The 26,205-nt window shown below is 37.8% G+C and overlaps 1 protein-coding gene across 20 annotated transcripts in view; it reads right to left on the bottom strand.

Annotated features, from left to right (window-relative positions):
* Nucleotides 1-26,205, bottom strand: part of Ptpmeg (protein tyrosine phosphatase Meg) — a 445,326-nt gene that overhangs the window by 381,496 nt on the left and 37,625 nt on the right. For all 20 annotated transcript variants that reach the window (XM_067121392.1, XM_067121403.1, XM_067121390.1 and 17 more), the window contains one exon: nt 8,998-9,044. The gene's annotated coding sequence lies outside the window, so the exon portion shown is untranslated. The remainder of the gene's footprint in view (nt 1-8,997; nt 9,045-26,205) is intronic.

Raw genomic sequence — 26,205 nt, 5'->3', positions numbered from 1 at the left:
TTTTTTAGTTTTCTGTAAAAGGAAACTATTGAGATGGCTATTTTTCTGTCCGTCCGCACTTTTTCTGTCCGCCCTCAGATCTGAAAAACTACTGAGGCTAGAGGGCTGCAAATTGGTATCTTGATCATCCACCCTCTAATCATCAAAGATATCAAATTGCAGCCCTCTAGCCTAAGTCGTTTTTATCTGGTTTAAGGTTAAAGTTAGCCATGATCGTGCGTCTGGCACCGATATAGGTGCCAACAACACAGGCCACCATCGGGCCGTGGCTGAATGTTTCATGGGCCGCGGCTGAGAGTTTCATGGGCCGCGGCTGAGAGTTTCATGGGCCGTGACTGAGAGTTCCATACAGCATTATACGCTGTAGAGAAAACTCGACTGCGCTAAAGAAACTTCGGCGCATTTTTTACTTCTTTAAGAGAGCTTATACAACGGAGTCTTGTACCTAATCACATGCACGCAAATAAAAGTCAATTAAATTATCCACTCAAAATAATTTACAATCATGAAAAACTCAACGAGGACTAAAATTCATCACTACACCCAAATGCTCATAAAATTTCTTCGCGGTAACTTCACTGGGTATCAGCGATTCTTCACACCATTTAAAATTCAACACCTGTAAGTATTGCCCATCAGCATTTCTTCACACCTTTCCAAATTCAACACCTGTACGCACTACCTATAAACATATTTGGCTCTCACCACTCTTGAATCAACACCCGTATTTTCTCCTGTACAGCTACGGTTTACAACATCACTTTCTTTTATGTGGATTTTATGCTCGGAAGCTACTTCTTTCCTAAGGTATTACTTTCACTGTTGAAAATTTATTTTTAGTAACGACATTTCATTTACACTCTGTAACATTCAGTTTTTGACATAGATTCCCGTTATTCTTCATTTCTTCTCCCTTTCTCCTCCTCTTCGGCCATAGCTACAAAAGAGCAAGAAGAGGCCCTCCTTTACCATAAAATTATCAACCAACTTCCTCTACGTGAGTTGTAGATACGGAAAAATCGCATACAAACACTGGTAAGTACATGACAAAAAGTGGGAAACAACATTGCCCAGACATCCTTCTCAAAGAAAACGTAACTGGAAAAGAAAACGAAAGCAATGGGGTCCTTCCCCTACTTGAAAAGGAAAAAAAAAAACTTTGAAAGGTAATGTCACGGCATTTGCATAAAGACCTATAGGTACACTTCCCCCGCTGACTAGCTTCCATAGAATTTCCCATAAAACGAAAACATAATTCCCATCAGGAATTTGAATTCAGAGCGAGAAAGAGAGAGAATGCCATAAACAAACATTTTTAAGGGGTATAATGTCTCCGGAGAGGAGAGAGAGAGAGAGAGAGAAAGATAGAGAGATTATAAACAGATAAGCAGTACTGAGCAGTCGGTACACGTGAAACAGAACCGACGATCAATATGTTACCTACTGAAAGGGGTTAGAGTAATCGTGTTTAAAGACAAGCAAACCATTAAGCACTTTAAATGAAGCACAAAGGGCAAGGAATATTTAAAGTGAAAAATAAAATTAACGATAAAAGCAATCTAAAGTACCTGTACAATATCTAATGACTTCACAATGGTTTACTTGATGACTATTCACCAGAATGCAAAACGTGCAAAATATGTTTTAACAACTGAAAGAATCATACTAATAATCAGTTACTTTCTATAATCATCATAATTATCATACCCATTATAACTGCCATTCTCACTATTTCAGTACTTATAGGTTATCCCGGTATGTTATTAACAGTGTACCACAATATACTGGAATTGTTATAAAACAGGCTGAATTACCATAGATCACAGAAGTCATACATTCGAAAATTACCGTTCTGTTTTTGTTTAATTTGACATAAATGAGCTATTTCAACACTTACCATGCCCTGACAGACCACAGATTCAACCACGTACTCAAACGCGACGGAAATTGAAAAAACTGAACTAAACCTGACTGACACATGTCATAACCTTAGGAATACCCTCCCAGTTCTTCATTCAGCGTCTAAAAAGTCGCTCCGACAGGACTGTTGCGTAACCAGCGGCCATTTGTAGCAGAATCGATGCAAAAAGGGTCCCCGGTTTAACCCGAGCTAATTATAGCACGAAGGAGATACGGCCGCCCCCAACCTGCTTGATTTCTGGCCGCCCAGAAACAACGATTCTGATAAAAAAAATGATCCGAAAGAGACCAGTTCGTTTGGCTTCTGTTCAGAGAAGACTCTAATGGAGAAGGCAAACGTGGGATACCACAGAGAGAGAGAGAGAGAGAGAGAGAGAGAGAGAGAGAGAGAGAGAGAGAGAGAGAGAGAGAGAGAGAGATTCTTTTGGCTTCTGTGCAATAAGATCCTGATGGAAAAGGCAAATATGGGATAATGGAGATACTAATGGAAAAGGTAAACGTGGGATAAGAGAGAGAGAGAGAGAGAGAGAGAGAGAGAGAGAGAGAGAGAGAGAGAGAGAGAGAGAGAGAGAAATTACTTTGGCTTCTGTGCAATGAAGATACTAATGGAAATGGCAAACATGGGATAACAGAGAGAGAGAGAGAGAGAGAGAGAGAGAGAGAGAGAGAGAGAGAGAGAGAGAGAGAGATTCTTTTGGTTTTTGTTCAATGAATATACTAATGGAAAAGGCAAACATGGGATAACAGAGAGAGAGAGAGAGAGAGAGAGAGAGAGAGAGAGAGAGAGAGAGAGAGAGAGAGAGAGATTATTTTTTTGGTTTTGTTCAATGATACTAATGGAAATGGCAAACATATAACAGGAAAAGAGAGAGGAGAGAGAGAGAGAGAGATTATTTATTTTGGCAAACATGGGATACTAATGGAAAGAGAGAGAGAACAGAGAGAGAGAGAGAGAGAGAGAGAGAGAGAGAGAGAGAGAGAGAGAGAGAGAGAAAATGTAAAGTGAAAAACCGAGTAATGCTAAACACTGGAAAGAAAGTTTCAAATGAGAGAGAGGAGGAGGAGGAGGAGGAGGAGGAGGAGGAGGAGGAGGAGGAGGAGGAGAGAGAGAGAGAGAGAGAGAGAGAGAGAGAGAGAGAGAGAGAGAGAGAGAGAGAGAGAGGGGGCAGAGAATATAAAATGGAATAACGAGTAACGCTGCTTACTGGAAAGTTTAAAATGACAAGGAGAGAGGGGGGAAGTTTAAAATTAGACAGAGAGAGAGAGAGAGAGAGAGAGAGAGAGAGAGAGAGAGAGAGAGAGAGAGAGAGAGAGAGAGAATGAGTCACATGACAAAATATACAATGGAACAAGGAGTAGGGTAATGCTACATGCTTGGAATTTTACTTCTGATAAAAATAAATCACAATTCTCATCACGACTTCGTTTACACAAAGAAATTTCTGACAAAGAGCAAAAAAAGTAACTAATAGGAATTACAGCCACTGGCGATGTCAAATACAATTTGCTAAAGTATAATGAGCTAAGTAGGCACAAGAACTTTACCAACTTAATCATTTCGACAAAATACTGACTATAAACCTTTCACTTTGAGCAGAAAAACACATTTGCAGATATCAGAACTAGTTTAAGTATATTAACCTGGTAATCGTTGCTAAAGTGGCCTCCAGCCTAAGCGTATGAATTCAAAATTATGGGCAGAAACTGGATGGCGTTAATTATAAGAATTCAATGCTGTGGCAAAAACCTGGTCTGCGTTAACGTACCAGAATTCAAGGTTCTGGCAATAAATAGGAGGATGCATTAGACAAGAACTCAAAAATTGATAGAAATCGGACGAGGTCAATACACAACAATTTAAAACTACGGGGCAGATACTGGACGGCGTTAATGTACAAGAAAGAATTCAAACTTTTTGTTCGTCCAGACGAAGCGCTGGGACCTATGAGGTCATTCAGCGCTGAAAGAGAAACTGACAGTGAGGAGGTCTGAAAGTTGTAACAGGAGGAAAACCTCGCAGTTGCCCTTTGAAACGATTGTTAGAGAGGGTGGAAAGTCAGATTGAAGAAAAAAGAATATGAAAGGGGGAACAGTACGAGTATAAGGAATGCGAAAGGTTGCAGCTAGGGGCCGAAGGGACGCTGCAAAGGCCCTTAAGTAATGCTTACAGTGTACCAGGCGAGGTGCACTACGGCAATAACCCCATACGGGCAATATTTGATCAATGAAGAAGCCCCGTCGTCCAAATTCTTGTGTGCAAGCAACCACCCACAAAACCTCTGCCTTTCGTATACTAAGTTGGTTTAGTACTGATACTGACGATGGACGGTAGATTATCAAAATTGATAGAAATAAAAAAATTAATAATAAATTGACTAAAGGAAGGAACGACCCACTGTTTACAGGCATTACATCTTTTGATGGGGGCGAGGTCGGTAATCCTCTAATGACAAGGGTCTGTGACTGATTTTCCCTTCTGTTGCCAAGCTTTGCATTTCCTCACAGCTTCTGGTTTTTCCTAACTCATATAATCTTCCTAAATTTAAGAGGAAGGTTTAGCATTTCCTTTGTAGTTAAAACTCACCAATCTTTACTACGACGTATACGCCATTTTTGTTTTTGGCATCTCCCCTCATATCTGCATCAACTATATTTTAAATAAAATAGCCTGGTTTTTCTTCGGGAATATCATGTTGTCCGTTTAAATGACATTTGCCCACAAAAAATTCTAAGCAGAACGTTAAGCTTAAAAAGGATATTCAAAATCCTTTGATGCGAAATTGAGCGTGTTTACAGTCACGCTCAATTTCATATCAAAGGAGTCTTAATATCCTTTTAACCTCCAAATTTCTGCTTAGGTTTTTTGTCAGCAAATGTCATTTAAACGGACAACTTGACATAATCATTCCCAGAGGAAAACAGGACTACTTTATTTCAAATATGATTCATGCAAATAAGAGGGAAGGACTGGAAACACAGACTTCCAGGACGAGTAATTGTTTTGTTAATGTCATACTGGCGTTGCAAGGACTAAGGGCTTTCTGCCTGGGTGATCTTGCTTCGCCTTAATTCCAACTCAGGCTTAACTCAGACTTAAGTCAGACTTACCGTCCAAGGAACAATTCTCTTATGTGGCTTAGTTGATGTTGGAATATAATTACACCTAAAAAAAAAAAGGTAGTTTACGAAAAGGAAAAATTAAGAGCGCATTTGGGCGTTCAGTAATTCTCCTATGCGGCTTAGTTGAGGTTGGAAAATAAAAAATAAAAAAATTACGCAGATTAAGAAAATGACAAATAACGACAGCATCTGGGCGTTGAGTATTATGTTCCTACATTCGTAAAACATGAATAAAAGGCAAAATGCTGCAACTCGGTAAAGACTGGACCTTAAGCCTCCGCTCACTGGAGCCGAATGAAAAATTCCCTTCTGCCGACGCATTCTCCTTTTGTTGGGCAATAGGTGGAAACTCGCCTATTATTTACCGCTGAGCAGACTAAGGGGGACTTACCATTGTCTCCGATTACTGATACTATCGACCGTAAGATCTAGCCCGTGGAATATATGTGTGTGTATATGTATATGTATGTATGTATGTATATATATATATATGTGTGTGTGTGTGTGTGTGTGTGTATATGTACGTTTACTTACACCCACATATATGTATACATACATACTTACATACATATGTATATATATACATACATACATACATATATACATATGTATATATATACATACATCCATATATATACATATATACATATATACACACACATATATATATATATACTGTGTGACTCATATAATAAGTAAACATTCTGACATCAAATATACCTAGTCCATCTGTACATGCTGAGAGTATCTCATCCCAAATTTCTAATATAACCCAATGAACAATACCTGAGCCATCACACAGAAATATATATATATAAATAATATATATATATATATATATATATATATATATATATATATATATATATATATATACTATATATATGTCTGTGCATATATATGTGACTCAAGATTGATCCAAGGGTAGTCGTAATGGTTTTAGGAACTGGTTCCTGACAGGTCAAATGTGACTCTGTTTTTTTTTTGTTTTGATGTTCCTAGTCCATCTGTCGTCAGTGGGTGGTAGGGCAGGAATAGCAATCTCATCCCAAATTTCTTGGAGTCGACGTTGGTCGAGAGCAACAATTGAACAATACCTGGAGCCATCCTCTCGTCGAGGTGAAATATTTATAAACGAAGCTGCTCATCTTTGATGACAGCGTGAGGCTGTCCTGGCCGCCTCCATCGGGTATTCTGGTTTGTGGGGTCTTGTCCCTGTTGTGCAGCTGAGGGCTGTCTTGGTACCCGATGGAGGACGTATATATTTTTTTTTCTGCCTGCTGTTGTTTATTTTTATATTTTTTTAAATACTTTTTTGTTAATTGTTTAACTATTTTGTTTAGTGCTGCCTTTTGGCCATTATTGTACTTATGTTTTTTATCTTTTGCCAGACCTGACTCACTTGTAAATATTATAAATAAATTAATATTAAGCTCATTATATTGTTTTTGTTGTTTTCCTCCTTTGTTTGTTGCATCTATCATACAGCCCCGTCCTAGTATATTAAAGATATATAACGACCCACTATCGTTACAATATGACAGGATGGCTCTGTTTTGGCTGGCGGGGTTGTTATATATCATAAAAAAAAAAATAATAATCTTTTTTTTTTTTTTTTTAGGTGGGGAGGTGTCCCGTTAAGTGATGGTTTTGCGGGAACTATGGTTCCCCGCTCGTTCCCCTTTTGTGGATTGCTGCCTATATTTTTGTTTTGATGTTATATATATATATATATATATCGGGTCTGGTATATATAGCAGGCATATATCTGGTCGAAATATTTTCTGTTAAACCACGAGCTGCTCATCTTTGATGACAGCGTGAGGCTGTCAAATATATTCTGGTTTGTATCTTGTCCCTGTTGTGCAGCTGAGGGCTGTCTTGGTGAAATGGAGGACGTATATTTTTTTTTCTGCCTGCTGTTGTTTATTTTTGCCTTTTTTTTAAAGCTACTTTTTTTTGTTAATTGTTTAACTTGATTTTGTTTAGTGCTGCCTTTTGGCCATTATTGTACTTATGTTTTTTATCTTTTGCAGACCTGACTCACTTGTAAATATTATAAATAAATTAATATTAAGCTCATTATATTGTTTTTGTTGTTTTCCCTCCTTTGTTTGTTGCATCTGGTCAGTCATGACAGCCCCGTCCTGAGTATATTAAAAGAACCTGCATAACGACCCACTCAAAAATATATATATGTATATATATATTTAATATATATATATACATATTATATATATATATATATATGACTGTGAAATATTTTCTGTTAAAACAGAATTCCATCAAATATATATAAAAATGTGGAATATATATATCTCTCTCTCCTGAGGAGAAAAGTTTGGTCTCTGAAATATATTTATTTTCCACATTTTGGCATTTTCATGGGCTCCTATATATATATATATATATATATATATATATATATATATATATATATATATATATATATATATATATATATATATATATATATATATATATATACACACGCACACACATCACCGTAATAACAAAAGAATATCACATGTTTGAAATCATACAAAATTCGCTGCGTAGGCGTCTTGCATAAGAACGCTGTGTTATGGCTGACAATTAAGAGACCGGGGTATCTATCCATTCTTTCGTAATCTATAATAAACAACCCACTGGAGTGATTCGTGAAGCAATAAGAATAGTCCTAATCCCTCATACTTAGCGCTGATGATACTAATGATGCTCCATTTTTTATCCTGTAGGTCAATGAGTTGTTGATAACAAAAGTAATTAAACTGCATAATTGCATTACCGCAGTTTCTTACTAATTTCGCACATTATACATACATATACATATACATACATATATATATATATATATATATATATATATATATATATATATATATATATATATATATATATACATGTACATATATATATACTTATACATATAATATATACTTATATATATTAAAAATAGAAATATATATATATATATATATACATATACATACAAAAATTAATTGAATGTAGTCCTGTTTATAAATAAAGTATTGCTTTCAAAGTGCAATAAAAAGAGGATTTTCCGCAAACGAACAAATATAAACAAATCTTCAAGCAAAACACAAGATACATCTAGGTTTGATGATCATTGTCGCATGTTCAATAAACTGCAATTTTAAAACTGTTTTATTTCAAATACTGCTCTATCCTGTGGACCTTGCAATGCCACTTGACGTAATCTTCGCTAGTTGCATAAGTACTGATAATGAGGAGGGTTAAGTTCGACTCAGCTTGCACTCAAGTTCTGATAACAGTTGTTTTGACAGCTGCTGTCTTCGAACTCGAAGAACCCAACTCGGATTTAATTTGGTACAAAGATCAGCACTGTGGTAGCTAGACTCAACTCTCCGCTAGCTTTCAATAAACACATACAAACTATATCCATGTATATATATATACATAAATATATATATATAGGCTATATATATATATATATATATATATATATATATATATATATATATATATATATATATATATATATATATATATATATAATATATATATATATATATATATATATATATATATATATATATATATATATATATATATATATATATATATATATATATATATATATATATATATATATATATATATATATATATATATATATATATATATATATATATATATATATATATATATATATTACACCACACCTCTTCATAACGCAATCAGGGCAAGAACTGATCAAGAACATACACAAGCCTTAATTATATTTATTTTTCAATCTCATGCGAAAATTGGCACTAACTACTTTAAAAAATGTAGTGTATGCAAGCAAAATGCGCATTCAACTATTTCCAGTAAGCACATGCATACAATGTGAAACTAATTAGATCAAATGAATAACTCACTAGGGAACATTTAATAACATAACAGACAAAAGTCGAGGCAAAATCTCCTTACCGTTTATGCGGGGTGTATTAACATGGTTATCCTCACGTAAAGCCAGTCTGAAAAGTAGAGGGAAATTGCTGTAGAAACACAAAAAATGGGTTCTGAGGTTTGTTCATTAATTTCCAGAGTCCATAGACACAAATTTCCAAAGTTCATGGACACAAATTTCCAGAGTCCATGGACACAAATTTCCAGAGTCCATAGACACAAATTTCCAGAGTCCATGGACACAAATTTCCAGAGTCCATAGACACAAATTTCCAGAGTCCATGGACACAAATTTCCAGAGTCCATAGACACAAATTTCCAGAGTCCATAGACACAAATTTCCAGAGTCCATAGACACAAATTTCCTGAGTCCATAGACACAAATTTCCATGAGTCCAAAGACACAAATTTCCTGAGTCCATAGACACAAATTTCCAGTCCATAGACACAAATTTCCTGAGTCCACAGACACAAATCCAGAGTCCATAGACACAAATTTCCAGAGTCCATAGACACAAATTTCCTGAGTCCACAGACACGTGCACTTTTTTACGGGGAAAGAGTATCGGTGAACTACCAAATTCATTATACAAATAAAATCCCTAACTTACGAAAGCACAGAGATAAAAAAAAATACAAGCAAAATGAAAAATATGCCCTAAATCTATTGCGATCAAATCTTGACTCTAAAGACACGGGAAGAACTGGTTGCGCAAAGCAATACGTTAAAACTTAGCCTTATATTGGTTAAACCATATTCGGCAATCAGCAGCTCCCAAGACATAAATGTGCTTAATCTTCTCATGGACTTTTATCTGTTTGGCACCAGCCAGAACTGCAAGCATCTAAAGGCCATACAAATACTTGACTCAATGATCTCCTCTTTGCATTCAATAAGGATCAGGACTCGACCAGTTCTAAAAAAATGAAAAACATTAAAATAAAAATAAAAAGAATTAGAAAAAGTTTTCCTGTTAATTTTTTTTTATTGTACCATACGTTCAGAAAATAACGTTAGCTTATAGCAAGAAGACAGTCACATTGGGAAACAACCAGGTTTACAAACAAAAATAATTATTCGTTTACTCATACACTACTTATACAATACATAAATGGACTCTGACCCAACTGTCGCATACAAATCACAACGGCTTTCAGAAAATGTTCATTTTGCATTCACTGCCCAATGCTTTACGTGTCATAAGCAAGTTCAAAGCATCTTTATGAAGATTAAAAAAATACCTGGCTTACTCTCACTGAACATCCATTGAACGTAAGTTGACTTTCCTTTAGGACAAAAATGATTGAGCTTTACACCATTAGTGTAAAATTATCTGAGTTATCAGGTTTTTGTGAATAGGACTGGAATACAGAATTTAGGCCAAGGGCCAAGAGCTGGGACCTATGAGGTCATTCAGCGCTGACACGGAAATTGACAGTAAGAAGGTTTGAAAGGTGTAACAAGAGGAAAACTTCGTAGTCGCACTCTGAAACATTTGTTAGAGAGGGTGGAAAGTCAGATGGAAGAAAGAGAATGTGAACGGAGGTACAGTAAAATGAATGAAAGAGGTTTCAGCTCGGAGGAGAAGGGACCTGCAAAGAACCTTAAGCAATGCCTTCAGTGCACCATGCGAGGTGCACTGACGGCACTCCCCTCCTACGGGGGGTTTTCGCGAACAGGAATCGACGTTTGTTACATTTTACCCGATTCCTGGGTCAAGGATATTCAAGATCCAGACAACTGTGCGCCGGGCAGCGCTAAGGTTCTGGACAAGAGTTTTGGCTTAGAATGTTTGACATTGCTAGGGTTCTCGGCCAAAATGATTTGCACTGGTAAGGTCCCGTGCCAAAAATATTGGGCGCCGCTGAAGTCCTGAGCCAAAAGGCATCGGCATTGACCAGGGCCTGGGCCAAAAATGTCTGGCGCTGACTAGTTCCTGGGTAAAGTCAAGTATCTGTTCCGATCCGACTCAGAACCAGCATTGCTCGGTGCTGTTCCTAGTACTGGCGCGTGCTTTTCATTAAAAAACCGTGGAGCTAAAAGAGTCCTCTCACTGATATATACAAATACAAATGTATATAATATATATATATATATCTATTATATTTATATATATATATACAATGTATATATATATATATGTATATATATGTATACATATATATGTATATGTATATATACATATATATGTATATATACATACATATATATGTATGTATATATATATATATATATATATATATATATATATATATATATATATATATATATCATATATTAAATATATACAATATATATGAAGCAATTTTATACAAGTCTTAAGGTTTACACCCAATACTAAAAAAAATGATACCTTAAAAAAGCAAAAATTTAAAGGAAGAACGGAATTGATGAACCAAACAGAAAATTCAAATCTGGAGACCGAAAAATAACTCTTAAAGAAACAAAAAAATGAAAAAACTACTGATTATCAACAAATCTTTAAAACTATTACAGCATTTAGAACATTAAAAGGAAAATCTATACTTCGATTCTAAGATTCTTACAGTGCCGGTACGACAAGGAAAAAATAGTATCACCAGCAAGCTGTGGTCCACAGCAACAATGTTAAAATTAACCTTGATTTTCAGCCTCCAAATTCTTACATGGCTCCGAGAGATAGGCCTAAACGATATTGTGGTCTATAAAGCCTACTGTAGTCGCCAACTTCACTAAAAAGCATTTACTTCCCTATGTTTTATATAGCAGATGATCACTAATAGAGGCAGTATACTAACACCATGTAAGACATTCAACATAACAATTTAATATATAAAAACGTTTCACACTGGTACACAAGCAGCACAGACATCAATGAAAAAAAATATATAAAAATGCATATTCATCTGGCGAGCTTTTTGTGTGACAGTCTATCAAAGATGATTACACACACCACAGCCCTAAAATGTTAATCAAAATCAACATACTGTAACATGGAAAATCAATAAACATTTGCATGTACGCGTGTCAGTTCCAAGGCTCAACAGGCCACTTACAATGACGATAAGAGATATAGTAAACACAGACTTATCAAACAGTATCACAAAGAGAAGTCACAAGCGGAACAGAATCATTACCTAAAAATACACTGAAACCATAAAACAATGGCGTGACACGTTCCCATACGCCTGGATATAATGAAGAATTTTATGTGCCCCGGTCAGTTCGCCTTCATAAATTCCTTAAAATTAATCGATGCCCGGGAAATATAATGACAGATATTGCCGCATAATAAATGCATATACATCAAAGAAACGAAGGGGAATACAACGGCAGGCACTGCAGGATAATAAATGTATAAATCACAGCACTGGATACGCGTCAGAGGCCCCGAGATTACCTTAGAAAATGAACTCCTGCACGAACGCATAATGCCTTCGCTATTTTTCTTTGTTTTAATATTCAGAGGAGCCTTTTTTTCCCTGGCGGGGTTTATGATCATGCAGCCTTGAGAAGCCTGTTGACTTCAAGGATAAACAAATGAGATAGAGGGCTTGCTTTATAGAGCTATTTTGGTATGGCCTGGGAAAATGGTTTCTCCTGTGATAACATTACCGACAGATATATCATACTGTGTATATATATATACATATATATATATATATATATACTCATATGTGTGTCTGTGTGTGAAATCTGGACGGAAAACACATGATAAGCAGCATGTGTTTATCAAACCACGAAAGGAAATGGAGTTAGTTTTCGTGAGTCTGCAGATGTCATTATGATAAAAGTACTAGCTAAAGCCAATTTTTCAATTTTCTGTTCCTGACTAGATATACTGTACTTACGTAAATATAATATATTTATATATTATATACTCCCTTACACACACACACACACACACACACACACACACACACACACACATATATATATATATATATATATATATATATATATATATATATATATATATATATATATATATATAATTATATATATAAAAATACACACACACATATATACACGACGAAACTACTGACAATCTAAATCAAGAAATATGATACAGACCACACTTCTACCTCAATGCAAGAAAAACATTGCTTGAGAATTTGGAAGACAGAATAGTTAAGAGTAACAGAACAAACAAAATCACTGATAAAATGGGAGACACCGTAGAGCCAACTATTGAGAAACGCAAGACTTCCAAATTTCCTGTGAATCACAGTCACGAAAATTATATCAGATTTGAAATGGCCAACCTAATGACTGGAATTATGCTACGTCATGTGCGAATTACCTATCGATTGTAATTACGGTGGATTTATAGCAAGATTTTATTTGGTTTAGCATAACTGGAAATGGGAGTTAAACTACTTTGCTATTCATTTTCTAGTGATAGTGACTGGATTGGATTTTGTGAGTATTATTTAATGACTGAAATTACATCAGATTTTGATCGTAATTATCACTTGATAATTAAACTCAAAATCTTATGTAATTATCTAATGTAATTGTCAAGTGACTAGACTAACGCCAGATAACTTATAATCAATCAACTGGCCAGAATTTCATCTGATTCTGTAAGGATCAATTAGTGACTGGAATCAGTTACATTCTGTATGGCTAACCTAATGGTCATAATCTATTACCGCAAATTTTGGGTGAGTTATCTAGTGACTGGAATCATAACAGATTTGTCAGGATTATCTAGTGACTGTGATTTGCCTATACCAGATTTTCTAGAGAATGCAGCTATATTTTTAGTTACTATCTAAGGAGATGAGTCGACAATGGGTTGGCGGTGTGGTGGGTGGGTGGGTGGGGGTGGCAGCTGAAAGTAAAAGGTCAGAGAAGCGAAGGAAATAACAGGTAACCTTAACTTACGCTGACGTAAGAATAAACAATTTTACGCATACTCAGACTCCCGTGTCACTGAGACCGAAGGAGAATTTGTCACCGATATAAACGGTTCCGCCCCAATGAGGCGAGGATTACCTCGTCGAGGCCTCTCCCGTTTTGATGATATACAAACGGAGGGAGCAATGGACATCTCTCTCTCTCTCTCTCTCTCTCCGCCCCAGCTGCAATCCACAAAAATCGTCCAACAACTAGGCCTGTGTATAATTAACTGTTCAAGGCAACAAAGGCACACTAGGATTTTTTTTAGGGAACACACTCCTTTCCTTCATCGTCCGTTCCCGGAGTCGAACAGAGAGAGAGAGAGAGAGAGAGAGAGAGAGAGAGAGAGAGAGAGAGAGAGAGAGAGAGAGAGAACAATCCAGCTCTTTTCCCCTTCATCTTACAAGTTTTCACGACGTTAGTGTTTGTGAAATACGGGCATTTTACAACTATTGCATTCAAATTCTTATTCATGTTCAAAACCACCTAAAACTCCCGTCTATTTCATTGTTCGACTTTGTTCCAAAGACGGTTAGGCACATGCTAGCTGAAACAACAACTGAAATCTACACCTTTTTCCCCAAAACCACCAGCCCAGTTATCATTAGCACTGGTATAATCTTCTATGGCTCCATCAACCATCACTGCTCATGGTATGCAGGCCTTTCCTCCTCCCCCCCCCCTCTCTCTCCACCTTCACCAGGCCCTCTCAGACCCTCTGCACACAGTGACTTCGATCCGTCATCCAGCCCGAGGCTAAGCAGAACTATTTAACTTCGTCCGAGCTGAGCTTCAGACGGTGAACGTACATAAAGTCCCTAGGGCAGGGACTTGCCGTCTCGACCTTTTCATAAAACATTCATTTTTTATGGTATATGTACGCCAGTACGTATAATTAACATAAAAAATATCACAAAATCATAAATATCACAAAAAGGCCTAAAATCATAAGATCTATATCACAAAATCATATCACAAAAAGGCCTAAAATCATAAGATCTATATCACAAAATCATAAATATCACAAAAAGGCCTAAAATTATAAGATCTAATCAATACAATGAAATGGATTTTAAAAGTCATCCCTGAAGTTGGCTACACATGAAATGGAATAAAAGTCATCACATGATAAATTCAAGTAGTAAGATTAAAAATACATGACCTGATAAATGTCATGGAAATGCTTACGCTGCCATCACTTCAATACTATGGTAATATCATACATGATATCATATTTATGATATCTTGTATAATATTACAATAGCATTTAGGCGATACCAGCTTTGACATTTTCATGACATTTATCAGGTCATGTCTTTTTAATACCATTTTAATCATTTCATAAATACCAAAAATTAATGAAACAAGTAAAATATGCGCCCAAGTTTCTTCGGCGCAATCGACTTTTTGTGCAGCCATTACAGCGTATAATTAAAGGCATCGAAAATGGATCTATCTTTCGGTGGTCTAGGTATAATGCTGTATGAGCCGCGGCCCATGAAACTTTAACCACGGCCCGGTGGTAGCTATCCTATATCGTTGCCAGAAGCACGGTTATGGCTAACTTTAACCTTAAATAAAATAAAAATAACTACTGAGGCTAGAGGGCTGCAATTTGGTATGTTTGATGATTGGAGGGTGGATGATCAACATACCAATTTGCAGCCCTCTAGCCTCAGTAGTTTTTCAAGATCTGAGGGCGGAGAGAAAAAAGTGCGGACGGACAGACACAGCCGGCACAATAATTTTCTTTTACAGAAAACTAAAAAGGGTGTGTCGCCTAATAAAAAATACTGGGAAATGATTGAAAAGGCATTATCTAATGAAAGTCATTAACTAAATTAGGATCATTTCATAATTACAAAGGAAAAAAGACAAAGCTATGAAATGGATTCGAAAGGAGCCTCTTAGTAAAAGCCATATAACATTCTTTAAAAGACATCACCCAGCAAATACCACGAAGCAGAATAGTATTGAACAGGCACCAACTTTTCTCACAATCTCGCCCTGCTCCTAGGAAAACTGGAGCAATATTTATGAATGATCTATTATTTGCCTCTCGACTCTCTAAATACACAACTTTGAAAGGGCACTTCTGACTCAGTTGTTCGACTTTAGACCTTACTATCGATAAGACCAAGTCCTATTATACCATATTACGAGATCGCACTGCAGCAGATTCCAGTACATGCAACTTTTCCTACAATTCTACTACGACTATATAAAATTTGAATGAACACTCGAACGCTACTGTCAGTTTGGTTCATACAACTGCAGACTATGACATTTCTCACCAGTTTACTATACACCATTACTAAAATTACCATTGACTCAAGTTATCTCTAACCAGCTAACATTTTACTGAACTTTAAAGTTACTATCAGTGTTCCCTTGTGATTAATGATGATGTAGGAATCGTTTGAACAATATTACTGAAAAACCCTATCGGAACTGGAATGGGAATATAGAATTTAGGCCAAAGGCCAAGCGTTGGGACCTATGAGGTCATTCAGCGTTGAAAGGGAAATTGAAAGCTGTAACAACAAGAAAACCTCGCAGTTGCACTGTGGAACTTGTTAGAGAGGGTGGAAAGTCTCATTGAAGAATGAGAATATGAACGGAGGTACAGTAAAAGGAATGAAAAAGGTCGCAGCCAGGGCCGCAGGGGCGCTGCAAAGAACCTTCAGTAATGCCTACAGTGCACCATGTAAGGTGCACTGAAGGTACTAACTCCCTACGGGAGAAAAAACCTATCATTATATCTAAAGCCTCTTGATAAAAATCTAAAGCCTAACAGACAACTGCAAGACGGAGCTTGACAATTTCATGAGACTTTAAAAATAACAATACGCACACTTTCAGCCAACATTACTAAGCGTAGCCATTCGATCAATAGAACTTTCCCTGACCTTTCCATAACTATTACTGGACAAAGCCTCCCTCTCTCGGCTACCACATGCAAAGTTGCTCACAATACCGCCGTCGTTTATAGCCTTAATCGTTTTTTTTTATATATATAATTCTGGGAGCCATTCGACATTAATAGACATTACAAATATTTCCTTATGCGTAAACATCTATTCTTACGTAGCAACACCTTGGGGGAGTTAAAACAATCAAATCCTCGTTTTCTATAACCTTATGGGGCTAGTCGTTCATAATTTAAAAGAAGATGGTGATATCACACGTCCTTTTTCTGGACCCCTCCCAAACAGTGGCTGGTTCCAATGTGTGTGTGTGTGTGTGTGTGTGTGTGTGTGTGTGTGTGTGTGTGTGTGTGTGTAATAGTTCTCAAACATACAACAAAATTAAAGCTAAAGCTAAATTAAAACAATAAAACATTTTGATCTTTTCAAATGTCCAAGCAAAATGGCATAAGAAGCCACGGCCAAACTTTCAAAGATCTCCGCGCTTGACACAACTATATACCGTACATTTTAAGACCAAGATGACAGGCTTTGGGAACTTGAGCGTGCAGTTACCAATGACAACCTGAACTCTCTGTTGATAAATAACATGGCCTGTAGTCAAATATATCAAATATACATACACACACACACACACATATATATACATATATATTATATATATGTGTGTAATACAAATATATGCAACTATATCTTTAAAAATACAAAAACCCGAGAAGGCCACTCCGGAATTCGCGTAATTACATTATCGTTAGGTACATCAGATTTGGTTTCATTGATATTCAATAGCAACAGAGTATTTCAACATACTGACAAGTCAGTGCCACCTACACATACGGATGGAGAGAGAGAGAGAGAGAGAGAGAGAGAGAGAGAGAGAGAGAGAGAGAGAGAGAGAGAGAGAGAGAGAGAGAGAGCAGTGATGTTCGATAGAACCATAGAAGTGCCCGTTATAGTATTAGTAGTAATGGCTTTAGCTTTTAGTACCATGCCTTCCTTTATTTTGCAAAGATAAAGCGTCTCATGGCTTACAGTCCCCCTCAGTGAATTTCTTTTCTCTACTTTCTATGTAAATTTTATCCTAAAAGGCTGCAGTTTACAAAAACTCAAACCACACTGAAAAGCAATATTCAGGTAAAGGTATGATCAACGAAGTCCATACTGTAAATAACTTACCGTACTTTTTCTTTTCCTTGGCCAAAAACAAAACCATAACTTTCCCTCATTTGAACAGCCAAGAACAAGAGGAAATATGAAAAATAGATAAACAAAAGTCCAAGGATATGACAAAAAAAAACAGCAAAGTTCTACGTTCCAGTAGTTTATACGAAGGCAAGACCATCCTCAAAAGCTATGGTTTATGAAGCTCCTGCTCAAAGACATCCATAATCAAAAATACTTATTTTTTCTTCGCCCCGTGACGAAAACTGAACAAGCAGAATCATCGGTGAATATTCCTAATGATATAAAGGAAAATGCAAGAAAGGAAAAGAAGTTAAAGGCAGACGAGAACGACATCAAATTCAAGGCGGTCTCATGTGTCATCTAATGTCTGTTTACATCGCCGTCCTTGAACCCCAGGTTTCGAAGGGTCTACCGAGTCTACGGATACACACTCGAATGGGATCAGGGAAGTCTGTGGCTGTCTGGAGAAAGATCAAAGAGAGGGGAAAAACAAGACTGAGAAGGAAACAGTGGCTTGGCGCCTTTCCATTCTATGTGGGCATTTAAGCATTTGTATACCCAATATCTATACATACGCATATGACCTGTAAACTGTATACAGTTAATACAATATTCTGAGCACAGTAACATATACATGGTGGCGTAGTGGTTGGCACTGACCTGAAAAATCTTTTAACCAGAGTGCGTAGGTTAGAATCCCACTTGGGGGGAAGAATGTCTTCAATCATTTCCTTTCAAACTTGAAGAGTTTCAGTGGAAAGCTTATCCAAAACTACTAAAAACAGAGATATTAACGAGGCCACTGTGACCGTTACTACACAATACTGGCGAATGTTACCTATTACATATATCCATACCTAGCTATTTATGAGAATAACATTGAGTTTTGGTAAGCCGTGAGTAACTACTGTATTACTTATTAGCAGAAAGAACATCATTCAGTTTCGACTGTTTAATTTAGAGGAAAATTAGTTTAAAAATTACTCAAATCTTGACAGTGTCATTTTACGTTTGGCTCTTAATGTAATCTGAACGATTTCATCAACTCCATAACAAACAGCAACTCCGTAATGGGCCATGAGGTGAAACAGCAACTCCGTAATGGGCCACGAGGTGAAACAGCAACTCCGTAATAGGCCATGAGATGGAACAACTATTTATCGAGGAGATTTCGACTCGCTCGACATTGGAACACTGGAAAATATAAGCCCAAAAATGCAATACGATCCAATAAAAAATCTGACATAATACCATGAGATTAATTGCACTTATTCCTACTGAAAGGTGAGGGGCGAGGCGGATGGAGGATGGATAATAAAAAGAAACTAACACTTAACTCCAGAAATTTGAAGTTCCATCATGAGGTGATCCAAAAATAATCTCCCACAAGTGAAAAAAAAAAAGGATCTGATGATGTTTCAAACCCATGAAGTGGAGAGTACTTCGTCGAAGCACTCCCGGTTCATAAACGATGAAATGGCACAGTCACGTCTCTTTTCATTTTTCTCTCTCTTTCCCTCTCTTTCTATCATAAGCGGAAACCCACAAGAGCAAACTAGGCACCTGGTATTTATTTCCCTGCTTTATCAACGGAAGGTTATTGGACCTTTCAGGAAACGCCCACTTCGTTGCTTTCTCGCCTTGTTCGGGGATCGAAAGAGTTCCTCAGAAGTCTCGAGTACGACAGAATCCAATTAACTTCACCACAAGAACCGGAGAGAGAGAGAGAGAGAGAGAGAGAGAGAGAGAGAGAGAGAGAGAGAGAGAGAGAGAGAGAGAGAGAGAGAGAGAGAGACGAAAATACCTGACATTTAACGAGAGCGCCCTAGACAAAATATAAAACAGCTTTCGTTTCCTCGGACTGAAATCTGACTAGTTAATATCTCCGAAATTTATTACTGATCACTCTTCCTCTTTAGCAAACTGTACCTGAATTCTGTGTCTCCATATGGCTGCCAGCCGAAATAATAATAATAATAATAATAATAATAATAATAATAATAATAATAATAATAATAATAATAATAATGATGATGATGATGGCTAGGCTATACATCCATCTAAGAAGAAGAGACAACCACCAGGAAATTCCTGAAGCCGAACCAAGTAAGAGACTCTGGGAAAGCATATGGAACAATCCGGTATCACACAACAATCATCAAGGCCCACACCCACGAATAGCAGAACAACTCCAGCATTGTATCACAAACCACCATGCGCCCAAATGGACGACCACAGGGAGAACATCCTTAGTACAGAAAGACAAGAGCAAGGGAAATATAGCAAGTAACTACAGGCCTATCACCTGCCTATCAGTAATGTGGAAGTTACTAACACGGTATCATCTGTGAAAGGCTATATAACTACCTGGAGGATACAAACACCATCCCCCATCAAAAGAAAGGCTGCAGAAGGAAGTGTAGGGGCACAAAAGACCAGCTCCTAGTAGACAAAATGGTACTGAAGAATAGTAAGAGAAGGAGAACCAACCTTAGCATGGCATGGATTGACTACAAGAAACCCTTCGGCAAGATACCGCACACGTGGCTAATAGAATGCCTGAAAATATACGGGGCAGAGGAAAACACCATCAGCTTCCTAAAAAATACAATGCGCAACTGGAATACAGTACTTACAAGCTCTGGGATAAGACTAGCAGAGGCTAACATCAGGAGAGGGATCTTTCAAGGCGACTCACTGTCCCCACTACTCTTCGTAGTAGCCATGGTTCCCATGACAAAAGCACTGCAGAAGATGGATGCTGGGTATAAAGTCAAGAAAGGAGGCAACAGAATTAACCTTCTGATGTTCATGGACGGGAATAGCATCAAACACACAGATGAGACAGGATACAAATACCTGGGAATAATAGAAGAAGAGGATATAAAACACCAAGAGATGAAGGATGCGATCAGGAATGAATATATGCAGAGACATACGGCGATACTAAAGTCAAAACTCAACGCCGGAAACATGACAAAAACCATAAACACATGGGCAGTACCATTAATCAGATACAGAGCAGGAGTAGTGGAGTGGACGAAGGCTGAACTCCGCAGAATAGACCAGAAAACTTGGAAACACGCGACAATACACAAAGCACTACACCCAAGAGCAAATACAGACAGGCTATACATAACACGAAAGGAAGGAGGGAGAGGGCTACTAAGCATAGAGAACTGCGTTAACATCGAGAGCAGAGCACTGGGGCAATATCTGAAAACCAGTGAAGACGAGTGGCTAAGGAGTGCATGGGAACAAGGACTGATAAAAGTAGACGAAGACCCAGAAATATACAGAGACAGAAGAATGAAAAACAGAACAGAGGAACAGCACAGCAAACCAATGCAAGGACAGTACATGAGACAGACTAAAGAACTCGCCAGCGATGAAACATAATAGCTGCAGAGGGGAGAACTCAAGAAGGAAACAGAAGGAATGCTAACAGCGGCACAGGATCAGGCCCTAAGAACCAGATATGTCCAAAGAACAATATACGGAAATAACATTTCACGCATATGCAGGAAGTGCAATATGAAAGACGAGACCATAAACCACATAGCAAGCTTGCAAAGAACCAGTACAATAAGAAGCATGATTCAGTAGCAAAAAGCCCTCCGCTGGAGCCTGTGCAAGAAACACCAGCTAGCTTGCAGTAATGAGTGGTAGAAACACCAACCTGAGGGAGTGATAGAAAACCATCAGGCAAAGATCCTCTGGGACTATGGTATCAAAACAGATAGGGTGATACGTGCCAATAGACCAGACGTGATGTTGATTGACAAAATCAAGAAAAAAGTATCATTCATTGAATACCATGGGACACCAGAGTAGATGAGAAAGAAATAGAAAAAACTGATAAGTACCAAGACCTGAAAATAGAAATAAGAAGGGTATGAGATATGCCAGTGGAAACTGTACCCATAATCATAGGAACACTAGGCACGATCCCAAGGTCCCTGAAATGGACTCACGCTGAAGAGTGTGCTACTAGAAACAGCGCACACAGTGAGAAAAGTGATGGACTCCTATAGAGGCAGGATGCAACCCGGAACCCCACACTATAAAAACCACCTAGTCGAATAGGATGACTGCGAAAGACAAAAGAACAAATATATAAAATAATAATAATAATAATAATAATAATAATAATAATAATAATAATAATAATAATAATTTATTATTATTATTATTATTATTATTATTATTAGCAATGACTGGGTGTAACCTTTCATTATCATCACTTTCATCGTGTATCTAAATTTTGCATACTGTACCATGTCTATCTCTGTATATGACTCAGAGCCGAAATAAAAGATGATGATCATTGTTATTATTATATTACTGGAAAAAATCTTATTTCTGATAAAAAGGGACAAATGGCGGTTTTACAAACCACCGCTACCACCATGCCACAACTCTAAACCTCAAGTAACCTCTTCGGGTACCACCTGCCCAGATACAGGATACCCACATTCGACCGCTCCATTCATGAAGAATCCCATTCAGAAAAAAAATGACGTATTGTTTGCAGTTTCGTTTGACGTCTGTGCGGGATCGTTTGTTTGTTTGTGTTTTGTATATTTTATGTATGTGACGGGTCGTTTGTGTGTGTGTGTGTGTGTGTGTGTGTGTGTGTGTGTGTGTGTGTGTGCGTGTGTGTGTACAAGTGATATGAAAGTGAAGATTATCAATGTCGAGGTCCTATGCAGCAGTTGTCCATTACATGATGTACGAGCTTGTTGGCACGCGCTACTAGCGCTGGAACCCGGCGCTGCTGTCTCCCCTACCTTCCTGATCCCCTACCTGCCCCGTCCCCACCCCGGGGCAGACAAACAGGTTTGCAGGAGGAGGGTGAATGTCTCCCCTACCTTCCCGTTCCCCGACCTACCCCGCCCCTACCCCGGGGCGGACAAACCGGTTTTCAGGAGGATGGTGGATGTCTCCCATACCCTCCCATACATCTACCTATCCCGCTCCCATCCGGGGCAGACAAACCGATTTGCAGGAGGAGGATGGATGTCTTCCCTACCCTACCGCTCCACGACCTACCCAGCCCCATCCAGGGTGGACAAACCGGTTTGCAGGGGGTGGGTGGCTGTGTCATGTCTCCCCTGCCGTCACCTGGGGGAGGACAAACAAGATCCACTCGGATATTATTATCGTAGATAGATTCTGACGGACTACTGATAACACGTCATTTTTTTTTTTTTTAACAACCGCAAACGACACACAACAGTCCGCTGACAACCGAGTACCTAATTCACTGCTCAGGTAAACAAACCCATAGATGGACAGGGAGACGGAAACAGGATAGAACAGAATAGAATACAGAATTTAGGCCAAAGGCCAAGCGCTGGGACCTATGAGGTCATTCAGCGCTGAAACGGAAATTGACACTAAAAAGTTCTGAAAGGTGTAACAGAAGACAACCTCGCAGTTGCACTGTGAATCAAATGTTAGGAGAGGGCGGAAAGATGGAAGAGAGAATATGAAAGGAGGTACAGTAAAAAGAATGAAAGGGTGTTGCAGCTAGGAGCCGAAGAAACGCTGCCAAGAACCTTAAGTAATGCCTACTGTGCACCGCATGAGGCGCACTGACGGCACTGCCGCCCTCCGGGAGGGGGAGGGAAACAGCAAATTGCCGAGTTCGGATGCCGATGATTTTTTTAACGTTAGTTCTCTCTCTCTCTCTCTCTCTCTCTCTCTCTCTCTCTCTCTCTCTCTCTCTCTCTCAATAATTGCATTTTTAGTAGATGCAGCATCACAATATCACAAGACATAAAAGCAATCGTTTTCTTCAACATAACCTGTAACTTAGCTTGCCAATAAACATGGAAAACAGCGTTCACGTCACGTGACTCATAAACTCGAATTAACCACAACAAACATCCACAAAACTTAACATGTCGCCAACAGGAACATGAGTAGCAATGTCTGCCGGCTTTATGAGATATTAACGAGTCAGGTACAGACATCACAGACCCCTCCCTCGTCTGCTGCCTCATCTAAAAGATCCTGGCAGTAAAAATCTCCCAGGTACCATGGCGCAACCGGCTCCGCTTCACGCAGACCCGTAAGTTTTAAGAGTCTGACCGGCGGTAAACGAGTATAAATACTCTACTTTAAAAGAAAAAAAAATGTTTGAGGATTTGAAGATAGGCCTAAGTTCATGTATACAGTTGCGAGGTATTTTGTCTCCTCTTTTGTTTTTAATGCTCGGGAGGCGTAGAGATTTGAATACATGCGCGTGTCTTCAATCTTGTGACATTATTTCATTACAAGATCGATACTGAGCTATTCGCATCATTACCAGTGCCTCTCGCTTTCTGGGCAATGCTTTTTTTTTTTGTATAATTACGGTTCTTGCGTAGGTTACTTACACAGGTGTAGAGAGTGTGTGTGTGTATGTATACAGTATATATATATATATATATATATATATATATATATATATATATATATATATATATATATATATATATATATATATATTATATAAACTAAAGGGCATGGGTCTAGCAACCTCAGTACAAAAGATTTGCTGAAAACCGGATTGCTAAAACATTAACACCCTTTACGAAGAGAACGTTAGAAAATATTCCAATAAACAATTTCTAAAAAACAAGAATGGTTCGAAACAAACGCGACAAAATTAACCAACACATCCGCCCATTCCCTACACAGAGCTCATCATCAGTGCATCCACCACCTTAAAACATAACAACTTATCTTCCATTTCCCCCACGTGTCCAGACCACCTCAAGGCAGCTTTCCCCCAAAGCTAAATTTTTTTAAAGTGTCACATTCCTACATTTATCATCCTTTTTTCATTCCTACCAATTAAATGTATGCCACAAGCAATCTCAAAACAGATTCCACTTTTTGTTTATTTGCATTCACAACCAATAACCACACCCCACTTACATAAAGAAGTACTAGTATTAAAGTAGTTTAACCAGACCGCTGAGCTGACTTTCAGCTCTTACAGGGCTGGCCCGAAGGATTGGGATGAAATACCACATAGGCTCATGTTCTCATACTGTAACACATACACGCAGCAAATACATTTACATGGTTCCATACTAAAAACGTATATTAAAATACATAAAGAGCCAGTCCAAACACTCAGGGTGATGTATTACAACTTTTACTTTATTAGACTCCCAAAACTTCTGCAAAGCTCCCACTGCCTTCCCTGCTACGCCTGACCTGCAATTTGACCCTCCATTCACCTTGACATAATGCGCTAAATTTTTACTCTCAGTTACTAACATCATTAAACCACTTCCATTCTTTCACCCTCAACATCAATATTCCCTTTATAACCTTATTTGTGTCAACATTTAAATTTCTCTACCACAAACATCTTTTCATTAAATTTCTCTACTCACAAACATCTTTTCATTAAATTTGTCTACTCACAAACATCTTTTCATTAAATTTCTCTACTCACAAACATCTTTTCATTAAATTTCTCTACTCACAAACATCTTTTCATTAAATTTCTCTACTCACAAACATCTTTTCATTAAATTTCTCTACTCACAAACATCTTTTCATTAAATTTCTCTACTCACAAACATCTTTTCATTACGTGTTTCTGCTTCCGAATTTTATTCATGATTTCTACATTATAAACAACAATACAATTTAATTCTTAACCTAACGCGTTAAGACCTAACAATAACTGCATGCAGCTCATTGCCTGGCCGGACGCAAACGATCTCTGCAACCTGCATTGCGAGCAACGCCCACTAAAACCTCGATTCAGTAAAATGTCAAGCATTACGTAAGCAGACACTATGCCATGTAACATTTACATCAAGTTGTACGCGCCATGGGGGAGTGATACGCTCGTGGCCTTTTGAAGGAGTGCACACGGTTACATTTTGAATGAACACCAGTCTGCCAGAGTAACGATGGTCTCTGTATCTCCTTATCTACATTCCTTAACTGATAATGGCACAACACTTCATTACCAAGTTAATCACATACAATGAATCTGGTCTCGGGTCTATGTTGCTATGCGTTACGGGTGTGTGTGTGTATTGTAAAGCCGTCTTAACAACCTAAAAATAACTTCTCCTGGAGGAAAGATAAAAGGTCGGCCTAGCACATGGGGAGTTTATCTCTCTTTCTTCCTGGCCAACACTGCAGTGATATAAACACAGTAGATTACCAGAGAACATATCAATGACACGAAAAATGAAGATGATGAAAACACTACAA

This window comes from Macrobrachium rosenbergii, chromosome 19 (assembly GCF_040412425.1).
Source record: "Macrobrachium rosenbergii isolate ZJJX-2024 chromosome 19, ASM4041242v1, whole genome shotgun sequence".
Taxonomy (NCBI): Eukaryota; Metazoa; Arthropoda; class Malacostraca; order Decapoda; family Palaemonidae; genus Macrobrachium; species Macrobrachium rosenbergii.
Note: the sequence above shows the minus strand (reverse complement) of the source record. Positions and strands in the feature narration are given on the sequence as shown.